A 25,086-nucleotide genomic window follows, 5' to 3' on the forward strand; every position below is an offset into this window, starting at 1 on the left:
CTTTCTCCAGGTGTCGGGTGCTCAAATTTTGTCGGTGGAGGAGGCCAAGGAACTGCATATCCTTGATAGTGTGGGGCAGTTTAACTTTGAATTCCGACAGTGTGGAAACAGGTCGTCGGCCCAATAAGTCCACACCATCACTCCGAACCGGACCCCATGGAACCCCATTCCTGTAAGCTATATTTAGAACTGACTACTGCAGCATGCCTGCACATCCCTGAAAACTCCGGGCAAATTAACACGGCCAATTAACCGAACCTGCACTTCTTCGGGTTGTGGGAGAAAACCAGAACACCTGGAGGAAACCCGCATTCAGGCAGTCACTGAAAGCTGGAATTGAACCATGGTCCCTGGCACCGTGAGGCAGCAATGATAACCACTGAGCCACCATGCCAACCGAGGGAGATTTGTAGTTTAAAGCCATTGGGCGGTTGGGTTAGTTGATCCTTTTGTCCCAGAGATATTATCTGAAACGGTCCATAAGTTGGCATCCTGTCTCCCAAATGTCGAGGAGTCCACATCGGGATCCACGGGCACAAATGTGTGGAGCTGCAAGTAAATTTATACCAGATGTGAAATGATCCTTTAGGACCTTGGGCAGAGGTGCGGGGGAAATATGGCTATCGGTTTTGCACTTCCTGTGGTGGCATTTGAAGGTGCCAGGAGTGGTGGGTAGGCTGGTGAGGGAGTGGGGGTGGGGAGCGGAGGGACCTGACAAGGGAGCAGCAGAGGAAATGGTCTCTCCGGAAACCTGATTGTTATGGGCAGGGAAATATATCCTTGATGGTGGTGTCCGACTGTAGGTGGAAGAAACGGCGCAGGATGATGCGTGTTGTCTGCTGTTTGTTGCGGTAGATGGCACTCTGACATTGTTTTGGAGGGAGAGGGAGTTTGGGTTTTCAAGAGTGGAGAGTTATAGAGGCGATGCGCTGGAAGGCATTATCCACCTTTTTCGAGAGGAAAATTTGATCTTTGAAGAAGGAGGACGTCTGGGAATTTCTTGTTGGAATCGGTCATCCTGGGAGCAGACGCTACGGAAGTGAAGGAATTCAGAATAAGAGATGGCATTTTACAGGAGGCAGGGTGGGTGCGTGTATATTCCAGCGAGCTGTGGGTTTTAGTGAGCTACAAGATGCAAAGTTGAGTCTGTGACCATTGATGGATTTGGAGAGGTCCAGGAAGGGAGTGGGGAAAGGTGTCTGAGATGGTGCAAGTGAATTTGTGGTCGGGGTGCAATATGATGGTGAAGTTTATGAACTGTGTGGCGCCGATAAAGTCATCAAGATAGCGGAGGGAAAGGTTGGTTATTGTGCTGCTATACCTTCAGAAGATTTCCTGTAACATTATGTACCGGACATTGTATAACTGACATTACCCAGAACATTCTGTTCTCAACATTGTACAAAGGAATTATCCCAGAAAAGTCTGTGAAGAACGTTGTACAACTGCCATTGCCAGGAATATCCTGCTCCCGATATTCTATCACTGAAATTCCCCGGAACATTCTCGACCCAACATTGCATAACTGACATTCGCTGGAATATTTTGTAACCAACATTCTACAACTGTCATTTCCCGGAACATTCTGTACTAAACATTCGAAAACTGACATTCCCCGTCATATTCTAAACCCGTCATTGTGTAGCTGACGTTCCCTGGAACATTTTGTCCCTGACATTACTTGTGAACGGCCGGACTTCAGTGAATTGAGCAAACGATAAGATCTCGAGGGAAGAGATCCCGTTCCAGTGAGAAGGAGATAATGTTCCGAAGTACCCTCAGGCAGTTAAAGTGTTTAATACTCTTACCTACAATTTAGCTGAAAAGACAGAATTTTCGGAACTCCACTTGTCTTCAAGGAGCTTCGAGAGAGCATGCAGAACAGAAACGTTTTCACTCACCATATTCGGAACTGGAAGGAAGTGACTTGTGTCTGCTTTCGAGTGATTGATTGTGTAGGAATATTCCAGAAAACGCCTGTTGTTATGGATATGTCTCTGTGTGTTTGGGGAGGGAGGGTATTTTGTGTTTTACGATGTATTTTTGCCAGCAATTCAGACTTTCCGTATTGTTATTCTACCTCAAATTATTTTCATAAATCTCTAAATGCGGTGACACATTTGGAAATTTCACTGGGCCCTCTGTCAAACTGGTCACTTTGTCTCCAGACTAATGTATAATGTGTTTGTTTTTCTTCCTCACAGTTAATGTAGTGACCATCTACGTTCTGCTTTATAAAGATTGTGAATTGTCTCCATGTGTCAGACGATACCCAGGGGCCATGGCAGTGGCGGATCTACTGGTCATTATCCTCGACATTATAATGAGACACATTCCCATTGTTTATACTGAAAATTTTTATTTCCTGGAGTCCATCCCCGTGTGTAATATCCACGCCGTCCTGCTTTATGCAGCCACTGACTGTTCTGTCTGGTTCACCGTCACTTTCACTTTTGATCGATTTGTGGCCATTTGTTGCCAGAATGTGAAAAATAAATATTGCAGTGAGAACACGGCGGCTGTGGTTCTGGGAACAGTGACTGTACTGAGTTGTTTAAAGAATATTTTCTGGTATTTTATGCTCTCAACTCGGTATCAGCTGGGGCACACTCCCTGGTTTTGTGTGGCAGCAATCGGTGTTTATGACTCCCTTTTCTGGATCACAACTGAGTTCGTCCATAATATTCTCACCCCGACTCTGCCATTTTTCCTGATTCTATTGCTCAATGTTTTCACCGTCAGATACATTGCAGTGACCAGCAAAGCCCGCAGAAGACTCCGGGCTCACACAAATGTGGACCATCGTTCTGACACAGAAATGAGAAATAGAAAGAAATCCATGATTTTATTGTTTGTTATCTCAGCCAATTTCATTCTGTTATGGTCAATATTAATGGTGTATTTTGTATGGTACCGAATATGGTATATTGTAGATATCCCTGTAAACCCACAAAACTTTGTGCGTGAATTGGGGTCCATGCTGCAGCTCCTCAGTTGCTGCACAAACACCGCAATTTATGCCTTGACACAGTCTAAGTTCAGAAAGCATTTGAAGAACGTGCTGAAGTACCCCCTTACCCAAATTTGTCAATCGATCAAATTCACGCATTAATCAACCCATCCTGGATTTTCGAATTTCAGTTCAACATTTCAGTGATGAATTGGTACGTTGCTATCGTAACAGGCTGGTTTGTCCAACCTTATCGCACAGCAGGGTTACTGGGGCACACTTCAATATCTCTCTCTGCCCAGGGGCCAGTTAGGAAAGGAACCATCCCACTTACTGTATCGATCACATGAATTTGTAAACAATAAAAGCCTTCATTACGAAGCGCCGAGCAGCAGAGTGAACAATATTGTTGCTTGACTTTGTGTTGACTAAACTGAACTGATCTTCAGGGAAGAAGAGGGGATTGGGCCTGATCTCAGGAGTTGAGTTTAAATCACCCAGTCCTTGCTATCACCACTGGCTACCCCCACCATTACATGGACTACGACACAGATCATCTATCGACCCCGTTATCCCATCTCTACTCAACAAAGTCCGCCTGTCTCTCTCTCTCTGTGTCTAACCCTGTCTCTCTCTCGCTCGATCACTCGTTCTCTCCCTTCCCCGTTTCTTACACCTTATTTCTCCCTCTCTCTGCACAATCTCTCTTTCTCTTCCTCTCTCCCTTTCACTTGCCGTCTTCAAATCTGTCTCTTTTCTGTCGTACATGCCAGTTTCTCCACCGGAATGCACTCTTCTCTGTCTGTGAGAGGGACGGAAGGTGAGAGAGCGAGAGAGAGCGAGGGACAGGATAAGAGAGAGATGGGAGAGAGTTGGGGTTGGGAGAGTGGCGGGTGGAAGAGTGTGAGGTTGGTAGAGCATTGGAGAGAAAATATGGGTGGAGGGAGGGATCGATTTGTGGAGAGTGAAGACAGGCACGGAAACAGTGTGAGAGAGAAGGGAAAAGAGGGAAATGCTGAGGGGTGAGAGGTTGGATTGGGCAGAGAAAGTGGGAAGACGTAGAGGGAGGGGAGAGAGAAGGCGGCGGGAAGAGGAAGGCTTGGGAGAGATGGACAGGGAGGGAGAAAGGGAGGGAAATGGAAGAGAGTGATAAATTAGAGGGAGAGAGGGAGGGAAGGGAGAGAGAGATGAAGGGGCAGGAGAGAGATAATGTGAGAGGGAGTAGGGAGAGTGAGGGATTGGGGCGTGGTAAAGAGTGTGAGAGGAGAGCGCGAAAGGGGAGAGAGAGGGAGGAGAAGGAAGAGGGAGAGAAATTTGTGGTGAAGAGGAAGGGGAGGTAGAGTGTGCGGGAGAGACCGTGAACGAGAAGACAGAGATTGAAGAGGACAGGAGTCCGCGAGCGGCGGGGTGGGGTTGAGAGAGATAGCGACAGGAGAGAGAGAGAGTGAGGAAGAACAGAGACGTACAGAAGTGGAGAGAGAGAGTGGGAAGGGAGGCGGAGAATGATTGTGGGACGGAAAAGGGGAGAGAGTGGAAGAGAAGAAGCAAGAGAGAGAGGGAGAGAGGAAGGTGGAGGGGGAAGGAATTGAGAAATGAGAGGAGAAGAGGGAGAGGTAGGGGCCAGAGTGGGATAGAGATGGATGAGAGAGGGGACGAAATAAAGTGAAAAGAACGCTCCAGAATGAAGTGAGGAGGAGAGAAAGTGTGTAAGCGGCTGAGGGGGAGAGAGAGGGAGGTGAGAGACAGGAATAGAGGTAGCAGAGGGGATGTGGTGTGGAGAGAGGGAGGCGGGGAGAGAGAACAGGGAGTGAAAAGACAGAGGTGGGTAGAACGACAGCGGTAGGAAGAGAGTGAGGGAAGAGAGTGTCATGCAGTTAGATAGAGGGAGGCAGGTGAAAGGGAGACTGAGGTGAAAGTGAGAGAGTCAGACATACAGACAGACAGAGAGGCGAGATAAAGAGACGTGTGGAGAGAGAGGGTGGAGAGAGAGACAGTTTGAAAGAGAGGAGCGTAAGTGCAAGAGTGAGGGAATGAGAGGGAGAGAGAGACGATGTAGAGTGTGGGAGGTGGGAAAGATAAAGAATGTGGAGGGTGTGTATTCTAGGGAGACATGGGGAGAGAGACAGTGTGATGGGGAATGAGCGAGAGTAAGACAGCGAGAGGGAGGGATGTAGCGCAAGAAAAATGCAGATGATAAGAGAGACAGGTGGTGGAATGAGAGGGAGAGATAGACAGAGAAGGGAGAGTGATGGCGGCGGTTAGGGAGTGGGAACTGAGATGGAAAGGAAGAGACAGACAGGTTGAGGGAGAGATGGAGAGGGAGAGGAGCAGACCGAGCGAGATAGAGAGAAAGAAGAGAGAGCCCGGTGAGGAGAGATTGGGAAGAGAAAGAGGGAGGGGAGAGAGAGATTCAGGGTGGAGGAGAAGAGGAATGGGAGGAATGGGAGACGAGACGGATGGGGGAAGGGACAGAGCGAGATCGTGGGGAGAGAGTGGGAAGAGAGTGAGGAAAGGCAGAGATTGAGAGGCGGAGCAGGAGATTGAGAGCGCGAGGGACGGTAAGAGAGATAAGGATGTTGGGAGACCGATTGAATGAGGAAGAGATATAATGAGGAAGGAGGAATAGAGAGGGGGATTTGTGAGAGACAGAACGAGAGAGACTGGTGTAATAGAAAGGTGTCGAAGGATAACGAGAGAAATAAGAACTGTGAGAGAGTTAGAGCTAGACAGAAGTACAGGGGAGAATTAGTAAAGGGAAGAGAGAGAAATGGAAGACCTGAGAGAAAGGGTGGCAGCATGGGAGAGAGGGGTATAAGAAAGATAGACAGGAGGGAACTGAAAGCAAGAGACAGGGGGAGGAGGGCGAAAGAGAAGGATGAGAGAAAGAGCAATGAAGAGGGAAAGAGAGTTTGGTGGGAGAGACAGTGAGAGGGCGGAGTGAGAGATTGACAGGAACGACGAAACAGAGGCATGGTGTGAGACAAAGAGTGAGAGATCTGTACATAGTGACAGAGAGGCGGGGGAGAGAGAGGTAAAATAGTTGAGAGAGAGGGCGGGAGGATGGGAGAGAGAGGTATAAGCACATAAAGAAAGAGAAGAGGTATGAGAGCCCGAGAGAGAGTGGGGTGGAGAGAAAGGCCGACAGAGAATGTGTTGAGAGAGAGCGCAGGAGGGATGAAGGCAAAAGGTGAGGAGGAGCAAGGCGGTGGTTGCAAAAATGGAAGGGGAGAGATGGGGGAAAGCGATATGTGAGGGAGAGAGGGACGAGGATGATAGAGGGAGAGGAGACAGGGAGGGCGAGGGAGAATTTGGGGAGAGACAGAGTGCGGGGAAAGTGGAGATCAAGCGAGAGAGCGCGGGGAGAGAGAGTGAAGAGGCGAGAGAAAGAGAGTAAGGGTGAGGCAGAGAGGGATATGTTTTAGTTAGGGAGAGAGGGTTTTGAAAACAGAAAGGGGGAATGAGAAAGGAATGTGAGGAGTGAAAGAGATGGGTGGGTAAACCGGTTTGAGTTCTAGGGAGAGACAGAGAGGAGTGGGAGGCAGAGATGGAGAGGAAACAACGATCCAGAGAGCAGCAGAGATAGAGAGCGAGCTGGGTCAGAGAGAAGAGAGGGAGTGGGAGACAAAGATAGTGGGAGTGGGGAGAGACGGAGCGAAAGAGTTTGAGTGTGTTGAGAGAGTGATGTGAGGAGGGAGAGAAAGAGGGAGAGGAAAGCTGAGGGAAGAGAGAGAGAAGTGGAGAGACAGAGGGAGGGGTGATGGGGCAGAATGAGACAGGGAAGGATGAGGGAGAACGAGGCAGACAGGACAGAGTAGAAGAGAGAGAGGGAGGAGTAGAAATGGAGACAGAGAGGAGCGAATGGAAAGGGTGAGAGGGGAAGAGACAGAGGAGCAAGAGAGGCATTGAGAGAGGGGGAGGAAGAAAGAGAAAGGGAGGGCAAAGTGAGATTGGGCGGTGGCAGAGAGAGTGAAGAGGAGAGAGCGAGGAAGGGGACAGAGAGGGAGCGGTACAGCGTGAGATAGGGAGGGACGAGGGAGAGAGGGTGGAGAGAAAGACAACAAGAGAGACAGAGCAGTTTGGAGACAGAGAGGGCCACAGAGATTGTTGAGAGAGACAGCAGTGGGATTGAGAAAGGGGAAGACTGAGGGAGAGAAGAGACAGAGCGAGGGTGGAGAGACAAGGAGAGGACGAGTGAGGGGGAGGGGAAAGAAAAGGAAGGTGATGGAGAGAAGTAGGCCTGGGATGAAGAGAGGGAGGATGCTGAGGAGAGAAGAAGGGGATGGCAGAGAGAGATGGAAGCTCGAGACAGAGATATGGGAAGAGAGAGAAAGAGTGAGGAAGATAAGGGAGGATTCGGGCTACAGAAAGCGGGGTAGGGAGAGTGAAGAGGGAGCGAGAAAGAGATGGAGAGAAGAATGAGAGAGACGGAAGAACAAGGAGGGTGGGGGAGAGAGAGAAGGGGACACAGGTAGGGAGAACGAAAGAGCAAGTGAGTAAGAGAGTGAGAGTGGTGGGTATAGCGACAGTATGGCTGCCACGAGAGAGATCGAGGGTGGATGGAGTTGAATAAAGGGAGAGTTAGGATTGAGGGAGTAGAGATGAAAGGGTGTTGAGGTAGGGAGGTGGGAATATAAGGGAACGGTTAGACAGAGGGAGGGATGGAAAGAACGAGACAGAGTTTGATGTGATGTGCGAGAAAGAGGTGGGGAAATCAAAGGGCGAGAAAGAGCGGGAGTGGAGCAGAGAGAGAGAGGACGGTTACAGAGATGGATGTAGTAGAGAGAGGAAAAGAGGGAGAGACAAAGACAGAGGTTGAGAAGCTAGGCCGAGATAAAGAGAGAGGCAGGAGGCAGAGTGATAGAGAATGAGGGTTAGGGAGAGAGAGGGAAAGGGGAGGAAGTAACAACGATAGAGGGACGTGGGTAGGAGAGAGCGAGACAGAGAGGATGAAGGAGATATCGGCGGGGAGAAATAGATGTAGTGGGCAGTGTTTGAGAGATGGGGAGGGAGATATAGGAATACATGACAGCCGCCATGGGGGGAAGAGAGACGGAGGAGGAGGAAGGGAGAGGGGGATGGAGAATTGAGAAAGCCAGAGAGGTGGAAGAGACAGAGGGGGAGAGACACAGCAATGGAGGATGGAGAGATAAAGAAAGGAACAGGAGAGAGAGCAGGAGAGGTAGACAGATTATTGGAAGGAAGGGGAGAGCGCTGGAGGTATGAGAGAGAGAGAAAAGGGAGAGAGAGGAGGAGAGAGAGGGGAGAAGGAGAGAAATTGGATGTGGGAGAGAGTGTGGATGGAGAGGTAAAGCGGATGAAGGAGGGGAGGGCGAGACAAGTGGAGGGGTAGAGAGTAGTGTTTGACAGAGAATGGCGAGAGAGAGGCTGAGCTGGAGTGTGGTGGAGGGATCAGTCGAGGGAGAGAGTGAGAGAGGGAGGGAGAGAGAGAAGCATTGGGCGAATAAGAGAGACAGAGAGGGAGGGAAGAGAGTGGGAGAGAGAGGTACTGGGTTATAGAGAGAGAGAAGCAAGAGAGAGGGAGAAAGAGTGAAAAAGAGAAGGAGGGGTGATGACACATGAGTGAACAAGAGTGAGGGAGAGAGAAAAGGAGCGAAGGGAGAGTGAGAGATGGGGGCATGGCTAGGTAAGTTTTGTATTGTGAGAGTGACTTGGAGGGGTTAGAGTGAGAGATGGAGGGCGTATGGGAGCAGCAAAGATATATAATCAGCTCAGTGTGGTTTCTGGTTAGTCCCCATTTGTAAATGGTACTGTTGTGGAAATGCGATTCGAATGATAATACGGACCAGGCTGACGGTCTGCTGTTGGGTGTTAAAAACAAGTAACAAAATTTCGAGATTTAAAATCTCCTGGCAGTTATTGTGCACGTGAAGCCAATATCCTTTGCAAATATCAATTTACTATACCAATGTAGTTTCAGGAAACAAGTGTTCCCTGCTTTTCGGTCTGGCCTGAAAATGACTCCCGACACACAGGTATGTGATAAACTCTTCAATGGTGTCTGAAATGACCAATCAAGACACCTAAACTGGTGCAATTTATGAAAAGATCAAACCAGGCAGAACACACGGCAACAGCCTCGGTATCGGAAAAGGGGATGGGAGACACAGTTCTGGCGACACTGCAGAGACGTCTTCGTCACATCTGAGAACTTGCGACAAAATTTACAGACTGCACGGTAAAAGGAGAAGGATCAGGTCATCCAACCCATTGTTTATTCGCCCATTCAATTCCAAGACCGAATTTCTCTTCAGTGTACTTATCCCACAACATGCTCATATCCCTTGAGATTAGCTATCGGAAAAAAAAAATAAAATAGGGTCTTTAATTATCACTTCGGTCCATCGATTTTGCTTCCCTTGGAAATGAATTGATGGACACGCCTCTATCCCAAAACCAGATATGTCCTCCCCTCATTAATTGAGAGTTGAGTTCTCCTCATTTATATTCAATATCTTGGTTTCCACAGCATTATGTGGGGGAGAATTCTCTAGGTTCACCAGTCTCTGAGTGCAAACCTTTATCTTCATTTCAAAGCTGAGTGCCCTGCTTATACGTAAGAATGTGGCCCCTTGTTTGAGACGTCCCAGGCAGTGGAATTATCAGCTCTGTTTCCAATTTGTCTCACCTCGTCAGATATTTAAATATTTTCGTGACATCTCCACTCATCTTCCGAAATCTCATATAAGACAGACCGAGTCGGCCCAAACGTGTTCACACAACGAGCTTCTCATCACAGTGGTCAGATGGTCCTCCTTCAGTGCACTTGTGCAATGCCCGGTTTGTCCCTTCTTCGGTAAGGCAACCAGAATTGCACATATCCTGCACAATCTTCGCGATGCATTTCACCAAGACCGTGTACAGTTACTCCTGAACTTAAATCCCCAAAATCGAAGTCAAAACAGCATTTATCTTCCTTACTACGTTCTATCCTGTAATGATGCCAACAGTGACTGCTGTACAAGGAGATTCAAGACCTTTTCAATGTTACAGCTAGCCCCATCTTGGTCTATGTACACTGAGCAGCGTGAAAGTGCCATTCCCAGTATTGACGTTTATCTTCAGAACTCACTCCACTGGAATTCAGAGGTCTGTGCAGAAAGAAATAAAACAAGGAACATAATTCCCTTTGTCGAGCAATATATTTCAAACAGCTCCAGCCTTTGAAGCATCTCCCTGTCAATCTAATCTTCCAACCCTCACAATAACTTTGCATTTCTTTTTAAAACCATTTCAAGTTCCACGAAATCTTTCCAACAGAAAAAAAAATCACAATTGCACAAAATATTCCAAAAGTGGCCAAAACATGACCTCCCAATTCCTTTACGCAATGCTCTGACCGATAAAGGAACGCATAACAAACGTCTTCTTCACGGTGTTATCCACCTGCGTCTCTAATTTCAACGAGTGTGAACCAGCAAATCCAAGACGTAAAAGATGATCAGAGGATAAGATAGCGCAGACAGTGAAAGGCGTTTTCCTAGGATGATGATGTCAACTTGTACGAGAGGGATCCATCTACAAATTGAGCGGTGATAGATTTAAGACAGATGTCAGAGGCAAGTTCTTTACGCAGAGAGTCTAAGGGCGTGAAATGCCTTACCTGCTAAGGTAGTCAACCCAGTCACATGAGGGAGATAAGGACACGGCTGATTTTGGGACACTGTAGGGGGACGAGCTGGGAATAGTTCACAGGTCGCCGGAACATTGAGGGCCGAAGGGTCTGTTCTGTGCTGTATTGTTTTATTCTATGTTCTATGCCCCACTGTTCAGCAATACATCCTCTCTGCAGACTTCGAAATAATGCATTTGATTCTCTCAAAAGAATGTTGATATGTATTATGAATAGGTAGCGCCCAAGCAGAAATCTGTATGACATTTCATGAGCCTTTCACTCCAAAATGAACATTCCTTTATTCCATTGTTTCTAATGGAAGATTGTGGCCGGGGTGGAGTCCTGTGCTGCAGGTTGGCCGCTCTGACTGCTTTGCATTTTTTTCTCCCGTTTCTTGATTTTTGTCGTTTACTTCGTTAAATCTCAGCTCTGCCATCACTTGGATGGTGGCGATCGACCAAAACTGTCTGCGTGCAGTTTGCACATTCTCCACGTGCCTGCGTCGGTTTCCTCTGGGTGTTCCAGTTTCCTCACAAAATCCAAAGTCAGGTGAATTGTTCATGGTTATGTGCCTGTTTTTGTGCATTAATCAGTGGTAAATAAGTGTAGTTGGGTGAATCTTCTGAGGGTCAGTGTGTACTTGTTGGGCTGAAGAGCCTGCTTCCACTGTATTGGGAATCTAATCTGAAAAAGTGCACATCAAGTTGTATTGAGCTGGGGCCAAGGTTTAGGCCTAGAGCAGGGCCTGGAGTGTCCACATAGAGTTCGATCCAGGTTGTGAACTTTGAGATTGGCCCAGGTTGTAGACTTCGAGATGTGTCCAGAATGTGGGCATTGAAATGGGCACAGGTGTGGACTTCGAGATGGGTCAATGGGCGGTTCTTCAGGAAGGCGCAGAGCGCGAACCTTGACTGGACCCAGTGCACAGGAGAGTGAGTCATAACTGGCTTTTGTGAAACAGACAGCAGAGTTTTCATACGATTTGTACCTCAGGTTGAATTTCTTGGTGTAGGTTTGCTCGCTGTGCTGGAAACTCAGCCAACAAACGTTCATCTAGTGGCTGCTGCATGGTCGAAGAGACCAGATCAGTGGCACAAGGTTTCCCATGTGGATTAACAAAGTTGACAGCAATGGTCTCCAATGTAGATGGAAGCGAGGCGTTGCTTGTACCATGGCGGTGCAGGCATCATCAATGTTCATGACTTGTCGAAGCCAGTCTAAACTCTCCTTGTTTCCTTGTTCTTATACTGTTCAAAATGGCAGATTTCCTGTTAACAAATGAAAACATTCGCCTTTTTAATTGTATTTTTACTGCAAAATACTGCAAAATACATGTGTCAAGAAAATGAAAATCCAAATACAAAATCCTACTCGCTGTTCCATGCCAACTCAACTGTTCTACAACCATGTCTTTATATTAGCCCCAAACCAATAGTATTTGATTTTCAACACTAAGATTAAGACATTAATAAAGATCCCCTTTAAAATCCAAACATATTGCAAACTGGTTTTCTGAAATTTATAGGTTAGTCGGTTTTTCAAATGGAATTTCCACCTCATCAATCTATCTTGACTTTGTCTCTGCTGATTACTTTCAGTTCCAATAATTTCTCCAAAACTGTTTATTCAATAAATTCATTTTATTTTTGTACACCAGACGTAGATTTCCCAGTATTGCTGGGAACACTTTTGTTTTGATTTTTCCTTCTTAGAAGACAGAACGGAAGTGGCTGTTTCATTGTTCAGCCATTTCCCTGCTCTCCAATCTCAATTCATTGGTTTCAGACTGTAACAAGGTGCAGTTGCTTTCTCCAGCCTTTGCCACTGGAACACCTTTAGAAGCTGTTGGAGTCCACGCTTTTGCACAATGCTCAAATACACTTTTGAAATCAATCAGTTCCAGACTCAACCTACACAATGATTGACATTCCACAATCACAGATACCAGACGGAAAGACAAAACGATCTCCATTAGACCGTCATTCAAATACGAGGACCGTATGTTATCACACTTCAAGTGCTCGTGCAAGTACTTTTTGACAGTTGTGAGGTTACATGTGACAACTCCCCTCTCAGGAAGTACATTCAAGACACCAATAGACTATGAAAGAAAATCGATCTTTCAGTCCTCTTTTAACATCAAACACTTCACTTCAAAAGTGTTCTCCTTTGCTCCTCACCCTTTGACTTGAGCCATGAACTGCTGTCTATCCATTATGTCCATTTCACTCATAAACTTGTAACTCTGAATCACGTCCCCCTTAGCCTTCTCTGCCCCAAAGGAAACAACAAGATCTTATTCAGCCAATCTTCACAGCTGATATTCTCCAATTCAGGGAACATCCTGTTTAATCACCTCTACAACACAATCACATCCTTCCTGTGATGCCAGATGAAGAACTAGACCCAGTATGCCATCTTGGCATAAACAATGTCCTGTATAGGCTTTTAATCTATGGCTCCATAAATAAACACGATGCCTACGGTAACCTACACCTTCTTTAACTTGTCCATTCGCCTGTCCATTCACTTCAGGAATTCGTGGAGAATCGCCTTCTCAGCTGGTTAATGTGTTGCCATTCTTTGAGTACTCTCCGCCTCGTTCCTTCTTCCTCAGTGAATGACTTCATATTTAATGGTGTTACATTTCATCCCCCATTGAACTGTCAGTCTGACAATTGTATCCATATATTCCTGTATCATAATGGCTGTGAGGATACCCGTGACAACTCCCTTTGCAGGAAATGCGTGAATGTACTTTTTACACTCCCCATTCACATTCCTCTCTACATCATTGAGAAATACCACAAATAATGAGGAACACAGCGCTGACCCCTGTAGCAGACCAGGAGGCATTGTTCTCCTGCTCAAAAATGGATTCAAATACGACCCACTGTCTCCTGCACGAAAATATTTTCGAATGTAATGTGTTAAAATGGTCATATTATTATAATATTTAACTTTTTTTATCTGTTTCCTATTTGGGGTTTTTTCAAAGTACTTTTAAACGAATTAATTAAGCGAGTATCTCAAACAAATTTAATCAAATTTGCTGCACATAGCTACCTTCCGTTAATGTTATGATCAGTATTGCTGTTCAAAACTTGCCTCGAAATGGAAATCTTTTATCTCCTTTCCGGAGTTCCTCTAATACATTCCTGAGCAATGATTTGATGCTCACTTCTCTATGGTTATCTATTAAATCTCTGATATATTTCCCATTCAGTGGAACCACATTAATTAATGTTTGTTTCTCTGGCAGGTCCTGTGACTATTTTGTTACACTTGACGTATGCTTAGAATATACTGGGATTCTCCCTAAGCTTGCCTGCCAACAGTTCTCTGCGTCCTGTGATAGACAATCTCCTCCATGTGATTTTTCTAAGTTTCACTGCGATTACATCTCATTCCTTGAAACTGTTGACAACAGTCCGAGTTCACTCATCAGACAATCTTGGCATCGGAGGGATTAATCTGGATAATTCCATAGAGGAAATGTAGTCAGTATATGATGGTTTGCATCACGACACCAAAACTCGACACACACACCAGATACAGTCTCATCAACACGGTGTAAGTGTTGCAACACAAAGTTTCTTTCGGATCATATGCTGATAACTGTCCTGCATACAACAAATTGTCGGGTGTCACAGCCGGTCAGATCGTATCCATTGAAAGAGAGAAAAATAACATTGCAATCGAGACGACGTTTCATCACCTGCACGCTGATTCCCTTGAAATGGATGCAGACATAATGTTAAACTTCCTATTTTCAGGTGCTGCTCCGAATGCCCTTACTTTCTGAGTATCAAATATCACATTCGTTATAATAAATTCCTTCCAGTTCATGAAAGGTTAAATAGTCTGTAGTTCGTCATTGTCCCCCTTCTTCCTTTTTTTGCATAAATGGAATGCATTTATAACCTTCGAAAGTGAATAGGGAAGAATAAATTGATTGGCATCACAATCGGTAGATCTATTGCTACTTCCTGCGAAATTCATCAATACCCAATCTTCCACATACTAACATGCCACTGAAATGCATGCTTTCCGGGTTTAGTTGCACATGTCCCATGATCCCGTGGTATTTCCGAGAGATTTTCTGTATCCTTCTCTGGGAGACGTGTTATAACTCGCGCAAACATTTTTTCATTATATTCAAAGCCTGGAAACTATTTTGCACGTTTGTATGAGTGTCTGTTTTATCAAGCTTATACTTTCCTAGGCTCAGTGAGATGGATACAACTTCAGCAGATGTCCTCGCACCTGATCGTGCATTCGTTCCACTATGGGAATTTTCTTCTCTTACAGGAATTTATTCACATACTAATACTTGTAATCGACTATTAACCAGCACTATCCAGACGATATGTGACTGGGGCTCGTGATTGGGCTGAGTGCCAACTTGCTCAATGTAGGGCAATGAACTTTAGCTAATTGTCAAATGATTGTAACCTACACAACCACTCAGCTCTCTCGATCTCGTCGGAGTGACTTTTGACCATAAGGTCGACTTGACTCTTCCCGTGAGCACACGAATAAACAGTCAATAACTCAAGATTTGTGTGGCACAGGTTCTTGTACCGTCAAATTGGACCACGACAAGTGAGTCATCCACAGCATAATATTATCCCTGTTCTCACAGTTGGAGACGTCTGCAGGACTTCTATTACACGAGGTCTTTGGACGTGAAACTTTTATTTTTTTCTTTTTATTCGCAACCTCCCTGAGTCGGCGATTTTTTATTAACTTGAAAAGGGAGACGAGAATTCTTCCCTTAAACAATGGGGTTGAGTTTGGAGTTGAGAAGTCAGAGGCGGTTTCCTCCCTGAAGACACGTGGTTCTGTGTTTTCTTTACTATTCCGGGATTGTGTTTTGGTTGAAGAAGGTAAACGACGTTTTGTCCCTGAACCTACTATGTTCTGTGTTTTTATTTCACTAATAAGACGTTGTGTTTGAGTTTAGAAGGCGTACGCGGTTCCTCATTGGATGTACAGGGTCCTGCGTTGTTTTAAATACTATTTTCTCGCCACAACACAGGAGAGTTTCATTCACCGCTGGCGGCGTTTCCCTAAGTTGCCTGCCAGAGTGTTTCCCTTTTGGCTGTGGTTCCAGAGACTTTTTTTTTCATTTTGTTTTGATCCCGCAGGATCGTTTTCTTTTTCCTCTTACATCATTGAGCTTCGGGCTACGGCCTGTGACAAGAGCGATTGCTTTTGGAGGGATTCATAAAACTCCCCCAGCATTTTGTCCATTGAGCCGACTAGCATGAGTAGGGAGCTGGGTTCCTTATGAAGTACGGGCTGTTCTGAATCTCTAAAGCAATCTTGGGTTGACGGAGACACCGCCACACTTTGTGTTTAATTCGGCGGTGTTTGCCTTGTGTTGTTGGTAGGGATCCGGATAGTTGTTGTCTGAATCTGTTTCTCTGTTGTATCTGTTTTGGCTTGTCATGTTTTGCTGTTTTGTCTTGTTTCTGTGTTCGGCTTTGGCCTGTTTGTTTTGGTGTTTGTCCTTTGCTTCCTGTTGTTCTTTTCTTCCATTCCAGGATCATGGAATCGCTGAATTCTAAATGCAGGAGGACTCCTGCCGGCAGGGACAAATGAAACTAATCTCGCCGATCATAGTCTATTTGCGTCTCGAGGAAAACACAGAAGCGTCGTGGTATATCTGCTCCAATCAAGGCAATAGATATCCTGGTCCTTCCAGGTCACCGGCCGATAATCTTTGAGAGATGAAGTATAGAGGGCGTTTACTCTTTGTCCCGTTCAAAAATAAAAAGGAAAGCTCGCCAGGGACAAAATGCTCCGAGACAGGCTAATTCAATTCTCGCTAATCGGCCACAAGATATTGGCGTGATTACTGAATGGGATCCTAATTTCCGGAACGAAAGTGATGCTGAGAGCATCTTAGGCTTTTCAAAAATAGTTTTTAAAGATTTGGTGGATCCAGGCTTATGACAGGTGAAACCCCGTTTGATAAGCCCTGGACACAATCTCAGGTTTGCAGCATGCTCCTACATGCCCCGATCCGTGAGAGTGTCCAATCTGATTTTTAATTGGCTTAACAAATCTGCTGTAATTCCAGTTGCTTACTTCAGAATTTAATGAATTTGGGCAATTTTTGGGCAACATTGGGCAATTATTAAATGCTCAGTTGTATTTCCCCTGGGTGTTGGACACACGTAGATGCACGAACAACTTGCCATGCTCATTCTGTTAGAATTGCAAACGAAACTGCTGGGATGTTTTAGATTTTGGTTTAGCAGCCATGTCACAGCCATGATTTATGAGTCTTAGCACTCCAACTTGAATATTCTGGAATGCGACTGCCTCATTACCCTTATAAGCATCATTAGATTTAAAATAATAATGGAAAAGGATATATCAGGTCGAAAAGTGAAAGTTCTAAATTGGAGAAAGGCAAATTTGGACTGCATTAGGCAAGAACTTTCGAAAGCTGATTGGGGGCAAACGTTCGCTGGTAAAGTGACGGCTGGAAAATGGGAAGCCTTCAGAATTAGAAATAACGGGAACCCAGAAAAAGTATCTTCCTGTTGGGGTGAAAGGAAAGGCTGGTATGGAAAGGGAATGCTGGTAGGTATAGGAAAACCTAAAGAAATTGAGGTTTAGTTGAAGAAAAAGAAGAAAGCAAATGTAAATTATACACTGGAGAGATCGAGTGGTTCCTTCGAAGAGCATAAATAAAACAGGAGTTAACTTAAGAGGGAAATCAGGAGGGCAAAAGGGAGACATGAGATAGCTTTGGCAAATAGAATTAAGGAGAATCCAAAGAGATTTTATAAATACATAAAGGACCAAAGGGTACCTGGGGAAAGAATAGCGCCCCCCAAAAATCAGCAATGCGGCCTTTGTGTGGGCAGAAAATACGGGAGATACTAAATGAGTATTTTGCATCAGTATTTACTGTAGTTTAGGATATGGAAAATATCTAGATAGAGAAATGGATGGAGACATCTTGCAAAATGTCCATATTACAGAGGAGGAAGTGCTGGATGTCTTGAAATGCATAAAGGTGGGTAAATCCCAACGACCTGATCAGGTGTACCCTCGAGCTCTGTGGGAAGCTGGAGAAGTGATTGCTGCGCCTCTTGCTGAGAAATTCTTACCATCAATAGTCACAGATGAGGTGTCAGAAGATTGGAGGTTGGCTGACGTGGTGTCACTGTTTATGAAGGGTGATAAGGACAAACCAGGGAACTATAGACCAATGGGCCTGAAGTCGGTGGTGGGCAAGTCGTTGGAGGACATCCTGAGGGAAAGGGTGTATATGTATTTCGAAAGGCAAGGGCGGATTAGGGATACTCATCATGGCTTTGTACATGGGAAATCATGTCTCACAAACTTGATTGAGGGTTTTGAGGATGCAACAAAGAGGATTGATGAGGGCAGAGCGGTAGATATGATCCATATGGACTTCAGTCAAGCGCTCAACAAAGCTTTCCATGGGAGACTGATTCGCAAGATTAGATCTCACGGAATACGGGGAGAAATAGTCAGTTGGATACAGAACTGGCTGAAATGTAGAAGACAGAGGATGGTTTTGGAGTTTTGTTATTTAGAGTGGAGGCTAGTGACCAGTGCAGTGCCACAATGATCGGAGCTGGGTCTTCTACTTTTTGTAATTTACATAAATGATTTGAATGCGAGCATAAGAGGTGCAGTTAGTAAGTTTGCAGATGACAAAAAAAAATGGAGGTGCAGTGGACAACGAAGTGGGTTACTTCTGATTGCAACCAGACCTTGAATAGATGGGTCAATGGGCTGAGAAGTGGCTGATTGAATTTAATTCAGATAAAAGTTAGATGCTGCATTTTGGAAAAGCAAATCTTAGCAGGACTTTTGCGCTTAATGGTAAGTTCCGAGGGCGTGTTGCTGAACAACGAGACCTTGGAGTGCAGTTTCAATGCTCCTTGAAATTAGAGTCGCAGGGTTGGATAGGCTAGTGAAGAAGGTGTTTGTATCCTTTCCTTTATTGGTCAGAGTATTGAGTACAGGAGTTGGGAGATCATGTTTCGGCTGTACAGGACATTGGTTAGGGCACTGTTGGAATATTGCGTAGAATTCTTGTCTCCTTCCTATCGGAAAGGTGTTGTGAAACTTGAAAAGGTTGAGAAACGATCGACAAGAATGTTGCCAGGGTTGGAAGATTTGAGCTATAGGGAGAGGCTGAACAGGCTGGGGCTGTTTTCCCTGGAGCGTCGGAGGCTGAGTGGTGACCTTATAGAGATTTACAGAATTATGACGGGCATGGATAGGGTAAATTGACAAAGTCTTTTACCTGTGGTCGGGGGAGTCCAGAACAAGATGGTTTTGCGTGAGAGGGGAAATGTATAAAAGAGACCTGCGGGGTAACTTTTTCACGCAGAGGGTGGTACGTGTATGGAATGAGCCTCCAGCAGAACTGCTCGTGACTGGTACAATTGCAAGATTTGAAAGGTGTTTGGATGCATATATGAATAAGAAGAGTTTGGAGGGCTATGGGCCGGGTATTGATAGGTGGGTCTAGGTTGGGTTGGGATATCCGGTCAACGTAGACGGGTTGGACCGCAGAGTCTGTTTCAATGCTGTACATCTTTATAACTTGATGAATCTATGAAAGCGGACACACGTTCTAATGCAGCTGCAGTCAGTTCACAGCCATTAACATTATAAATGAACACTTATTGGTCAGAATTACTTAAGGTTTCTCATCTGGGATTTATATTAACGGATTAGCAACAGATAATTATAATGGACTGCAGTGTTGAAAACTGTGCGAGTTTTAGATTTTCATATTGAATATTGAATAATTGAATTTCCATTGGTGACATTTGAAGTGTCTTCATCACATGTTTAGTTTCCACCTCTGAATTACCGTTAATCATTTATTTCATTTTTTTTTCAGAATCAATTGTACTGGTCCTGAATCACAAAATCACAATTATTTGGTCGGATTGATTGGTTTTATTTCTTTATACATTGTCAGTGATCTATGTCCTCGCGTAATTTGAAATGCTGTTGCATTCATTCATTGTTAACTAAAGAATGGAAAGATACATTTCCGGCCATTTGAAAGAATTCTGCATGTTATAGGGCGATAGAGATATGTTTACCAGATGGATCTCGCATAAGCTTGGAGATGTTCTTAGCTGACCTTGAATGGGTCGAAACAAAATTTTTAAAAAAACAAAGGGAAACAGTGTAAGGCCACTAAGGCTGAGGAATATACAAACATTGTTAAAGAGGAGAAAGTGGGTAGTGCAGATACTGTAGATAATGGCCAAGAGTATGCTGCTGAGGAAAGCACAGCAGGTCAGGCAGAATCCGAGGAGCTGGAAAGTTGATACTTTTGGCAAAAAGCCTTCATCAGCAATTAGGCGGGCCGGCGCCTTCATCAGGAATTAGGCGGCGATGGACGGATAAATTGGATGGGGTGGGGCTGAGTAATTTAGCTCGAGAGTGCAATAGGTGGCTGAAGGTGAGGATAGCGGTGATAGGTCGGAGGAGAGGGTGGAAGGGATAGATAGGAACAAAGATGGACAGAATGGACAGGTCCTGAGAACAGTGCTGAGTTGACAGAAGTTGGTACAGGAGTAAGGCGGGTGGCGGGTAAATGTGCAAACTGGTGAAATCCAAATTGATGTCCTGGGGTGGGAGGGTCACGAAGCGAAATATGAGTCGTTTTTCCTTCAGGCCTCAGATGCTAAGGAACAGCTGATTGAAGAGACCCAAGATCTGCATGCTCTCGGCAGAGTGGGAGTAGGAGGTGAAGTGTTCGGCCACGGTGTGGTTAGGTTGATTGTTGCGGGTGTCCCGGAGATGATATAAAGGAAACCCCATCGGGAGCAAGTGATTTAGTAAATGACATGTGTGGAAGTACATGTGAAACATTGGTGAATACTAAAGGATTTTTTTTTGCGGCCTTAGATGCAGTTGAGAGAGAGGTGTGGGCACAGGTTTTGCAGGTCCTGCATTGGCAGGAGAAGGGGTCGGGAGAGGAGGGCGGATTGAAAGGGTGCATGATTCTGAGGAGGTAGTCTTGGAGGGAATTTTCATACAGAATGCTGATCCGGATGGGATGAGAAATATATCTCTGGTGGTAACGTTTGTTTGTAGGTGGTAGATATAGCGGATGGTGGTGAAGATTATACGGTGAGGTGGAAGGTGAGGAACGGGATTCTGGATCTGTAGCGGTTGGATGGGTGGGTTTCTAGGCCGGAGATGCGGGATGTGCATGAGTTGCACTGGAAGGCATCATCAGTCACGTGAGTGAGAAATTGCGTTGTTTAAAGAAGTAGGCCATCTGGTATTTTTTGTGGTTTCCTGGGAATAAATGTGGAAAAGGCGGAGGATTTTGGAATAAAAAAAACATTTTTTACAGGAGGCAGGGTGGGATGTTGTGTCATCCAGGTAGCTGTGGGAGTTGGTGAGTTGGCAGAAAGTGTCAGTGTTCAATTGGTCAACGTTGATGGAGATGGCGATGTCCATTAAGGGGAGAGAGGTGTCAGAGATGGTCCAGGTGAATATGACGTGCCGGTGGAATGTGTGCTGAAGTTGATGAACTGTTCAAGCTTCACGTTGGGGGAATGAGATGGGGCTAAAGAAGTCATCAATGTATTGGAGGAAAATGTCTGCAGTGTTGCGGGTGCTAGACTGTTCCATGGCGCTGATAAAAAGGCAGGCATAGCTCGGGCACTTACGGGTGACCATGGCTACCACTTTCGTCTGGAGGAAATGGGAGCATTCGAAGGGAGAAATTGTTGAGTGTGAGGGCCAGTTCACCCAAGGGAATAAGACTGTCAGTGGAAGGGTACTGATGGAGTGGTCAGAAGAGGAAGAAACGGAGCGCTTGGTGTCCTGGTCATGGCGGGTGGAAGTTTATAGGTAAAGTATGTCCATTGTGAAGATGAAGCGTTGGGGGGCAGGGAAACGGAAATCTTGGAGGAGCTACAGGGCGTTAGTGGCATCCCAAAAATATGAGGGGCGTTCCTGTCCCTGAGTGCCGGGGGTGGGGGGGTTGGTGAAATTACAATATCGAGGTGTTTGGAGATGTATCGTTGGGGCACGACTGGATGAGATGACAGGTCACCGGAGGTGGTCCGGCTTGTAGATCTTCCATGTGGGTTTGAATCGGGTGGTGAGCAGTTCTTGAAGCGTTGGAAGCTGTGGCTGGGAGATCCCCTGATGTGATGCGGTTGTGTACGGTCTGGGAGATAATCTTTTGGTGCTGGGAGCGAGGTCGTGGTCGATTGGGTGGTAGGAGGATGTGTCTTTAAGTTGGTCCCTGGCTTCAGCAGTGTAGAGGTGAGTGCAAAAAACTACCATTGAACCTCAGTCTCTGCTGGTTTGATGATGAGTTTAACATCGGAGCAAAGGGAGTGGTGGTCTCGGCTTTGTGAGTGTAAGACCTTGGAGTGCGGAAGTGTGTAGACAGGCTGAGGCTGTGAATATCTCGTCGTCATTTCAAAGTAAAGGGCTTGAGGGTAGGAAACAACTGGGTATGGTTTGAGGAGGGAGATGGAGTGTTTTGTTGGTGGGTTATGGGGTCTTGGATGGTGGGTAGGAGTCTTCGTTGAAAAAGTGAGCTCAGAGGCAGACATCGCAGCAGTGTTTGACGTCACATCACACATTGAATTCGTTGGTATGTGAAGCGATGGGAATAAAGATACGGCCTATACTAATGATTGTTTGTTTGCTCTCAGTGAGGGAGAGATCTGGAAAGAAAGTGAAAACTTGGGAGGGCTAGGGGCCAGATCCTGGAATGGGGCTGGATCTGCGAGGGGCGGGGAGACTGTAACTGGGGTGGGCTGAGTATTGGGGTACTGGGAGTGATGACATTTGGGAAGTGATGCTCATCCAGGGGTTCTGGGGGCAGTGGTGTTGACAGTGATGACCACTGCCATGGTCGCTTTGAGGGCAGACAAACGCCCCCACAATTGCTACGAGGGCCAGAAAACTGTTGCCATCATCATTCCGAGGGCCAGACAGCTGCCTCCGTTATCGCGAGGAGAGCCACAGAGTTGCAACCACGATCGGGATGAGGGCCAGAGAAATGCCGTCGTGATCGCAATGAGGTCCAGAAAACCACTGCTGTGACCACAACGAGGGCCAGAATCCGGCACCATAACCACTACGAGGGCCAGAGAACTGACACCGCTATTGCTATGAGGGACAGACAATCGCTGTCCTGAACGTGATGAGGGCCACAGAATCACCACTGCAAATGTTACGAAGGCCAGACAACCTCGGCTTTTATCTGACGAGCGCCAAACAACTGCTGCCATGATCGCTAGGATGGCCAGACAAACTCTTCCCAGATTTGCACGAGTGCCAGACACCCTCGGGTATGATCACTATGAGGGCCAGGCAGCTGCCACCACAATCATTCGAAGGGCTAGACAAATGCCACTGCAATGGCTGCAAGATCCGATGCTGCAGAGACCAACACAAGCTTCAAACCTACTGCAACCACTACTGTCAACATCAGCATCACCTTCATCATGGGCTTCACCACATCCATCCCCGCAGCTGCCATCGTCACAACCACTTAAAACCCCACAAACCCAATTCAATGCACACCGACATCGCGCCAAGCACAGATCTCATTGTTACCGCCCCACACCACAGAAACCGTGGGTAGTCATCAATAAGTCAAATGATAGCACCACTGGACCCCCTCTCCCACCACCACCCCAGTTATCTTCATCCATTCACGCATCAATGAATTCAATACATGTTGTGGCATCGACCACTTCTGCCGTCTCCGACTCAGAGCTCACTTTTTCAATCAACACTCCCACCCACCTTCCGGCTCGTCCGGCTCCAACACACTCCATCGACCTTGACAGAACGTGGCCGTCCGTTACGCGGCCGCAAACTCTTTATGTCCAACTGATACTGAGATATAGTCACTTCTTAACTCTGTCCACCCCAATCTCCCACTCGAACATCTCATCTTCTCAACATGCAACTGTCTACTCCCACTGCTCAAACACCAAACTCGCCTTCGAACCAGCGGACTAGCGGGCTGCAGGAGTAGTTTAGCGCACTGACCTGCACGCTACTGAAGCCTGGTGTGAATTGAAAGACACCTCCTCCTCTTGCCCCATCGACCACAGCCTCACATCCCATCACCAAACCATTATCTCCCAAACAATACACAAACCCATCACCTCAGGGGGTCACCCAACCACAGCTTCCAAACTCACAATCTGTGAACTCCGCACCGCCCTATCCCTCCTCCGTCCTAAGACATACAAGCCTGGGTACCCCAGCACATATCATCTCAGCCTTTGCCTGCGCCTCCAAATTCATCTCCATACGCCTCGATACTGTTCTAACCAAATCCAGTCTGGGAATACACCACATCTATTCGCAACTCCACCCATGCCCTCGACCTCCTCCAAGACTTCTGTTTCCCTGACCCCCAATAGCTCATCTTCACCATGGACATCCAGTCACTATACACCACCATCCGTCATGGCCAGGGCCTCCATTCCCTCTGTTATTCCCCTCCCGATGTCCTCACTCGTACCCTCCCAATGACACGTTTTTTCCCTTCGCTGAAGTGGCCCTTATCCTCAAACATTTCTCCTACGAATACCACTTCATTCAGATGAAAGAGGGAGCCATGGGCACCGCAACGGCCCCAGCGATGCCTGTCTCTGTCGGCCAATGGAACATACCATCTCTCGTCGTTACACCGTCACCTCTCTCCACATTATCCTCCGCGACATTGATGATTGCGTCGGCGCCACCTCGTCCTCCCATGAGGAGGTTGAACGTTCATTAAATTCACCAACACATTCCACAACACCTTCAATTCATCTGGACAATATCTGATACCACTCTCCTTTTCCTGGACCACACCATCTCCACCGATGGTGACCAACCAAACACTGACATTTTCCACAAACCCTCTGACTCCCGGAGCTACCTGGAGTAAAGGTCCTCCTACCCTGCCTCCTGCACAAATGCTATGTTTTATTCCCAACTGCTCTTCCTCCACCGCATCTGCGTCAGGAGGACAGGTTCCTCCACAGAACATACCAGATGTCCTCTTCCTTTAAAAAAAAACAATTTTCCTACCCACTTTGGCGATGATTCCCTCCGGTTGATCTCAACCACATCCCGTACCTCCACCGTCGAAACCCGCCCTCAAACCATTCAACTTCTCCCCACCAACCTCCTTATACATCCCATCATCCTCAATTATTTTTGCCAACTGCAAACGGACCACACCAAAGATATAATTTCCTCCACAAACATATCTGCTTTCCGTAAAGACTATTCGCTCCACAACTTTGTCAGAATCACGCCTACATAAAAAGCCAACCACACCTTCCAACACCTTTCTTTGCCACCTCAGGATTTGCAAAACCTGCGACCACACCTTCCCACTCACCTCCTTCTCCGCCAAAAAGGAGTCTGCCTCATTCATCAATGTTCCACCTACTCATCAACACATGTCTTTTCTACTCTGTTGCTCCTGATGTGATCT

This window comes from Chiloscyllium punctatum, chromosome 35, assembly GCF_047496795.1.
Source record: "Chiloscyllium punctatum isolate Juve2018m chromosome 35, sChiPun1.3, whole genome shotgun sequence".
NCBI classification, from domain to species: Eukaryota; Metazoa; Chordata; class Chondrichthyes; order Orectolobiformes; family Hemiscylliidae; genus Chiloscyllium; species Chiloscyllium punctatum.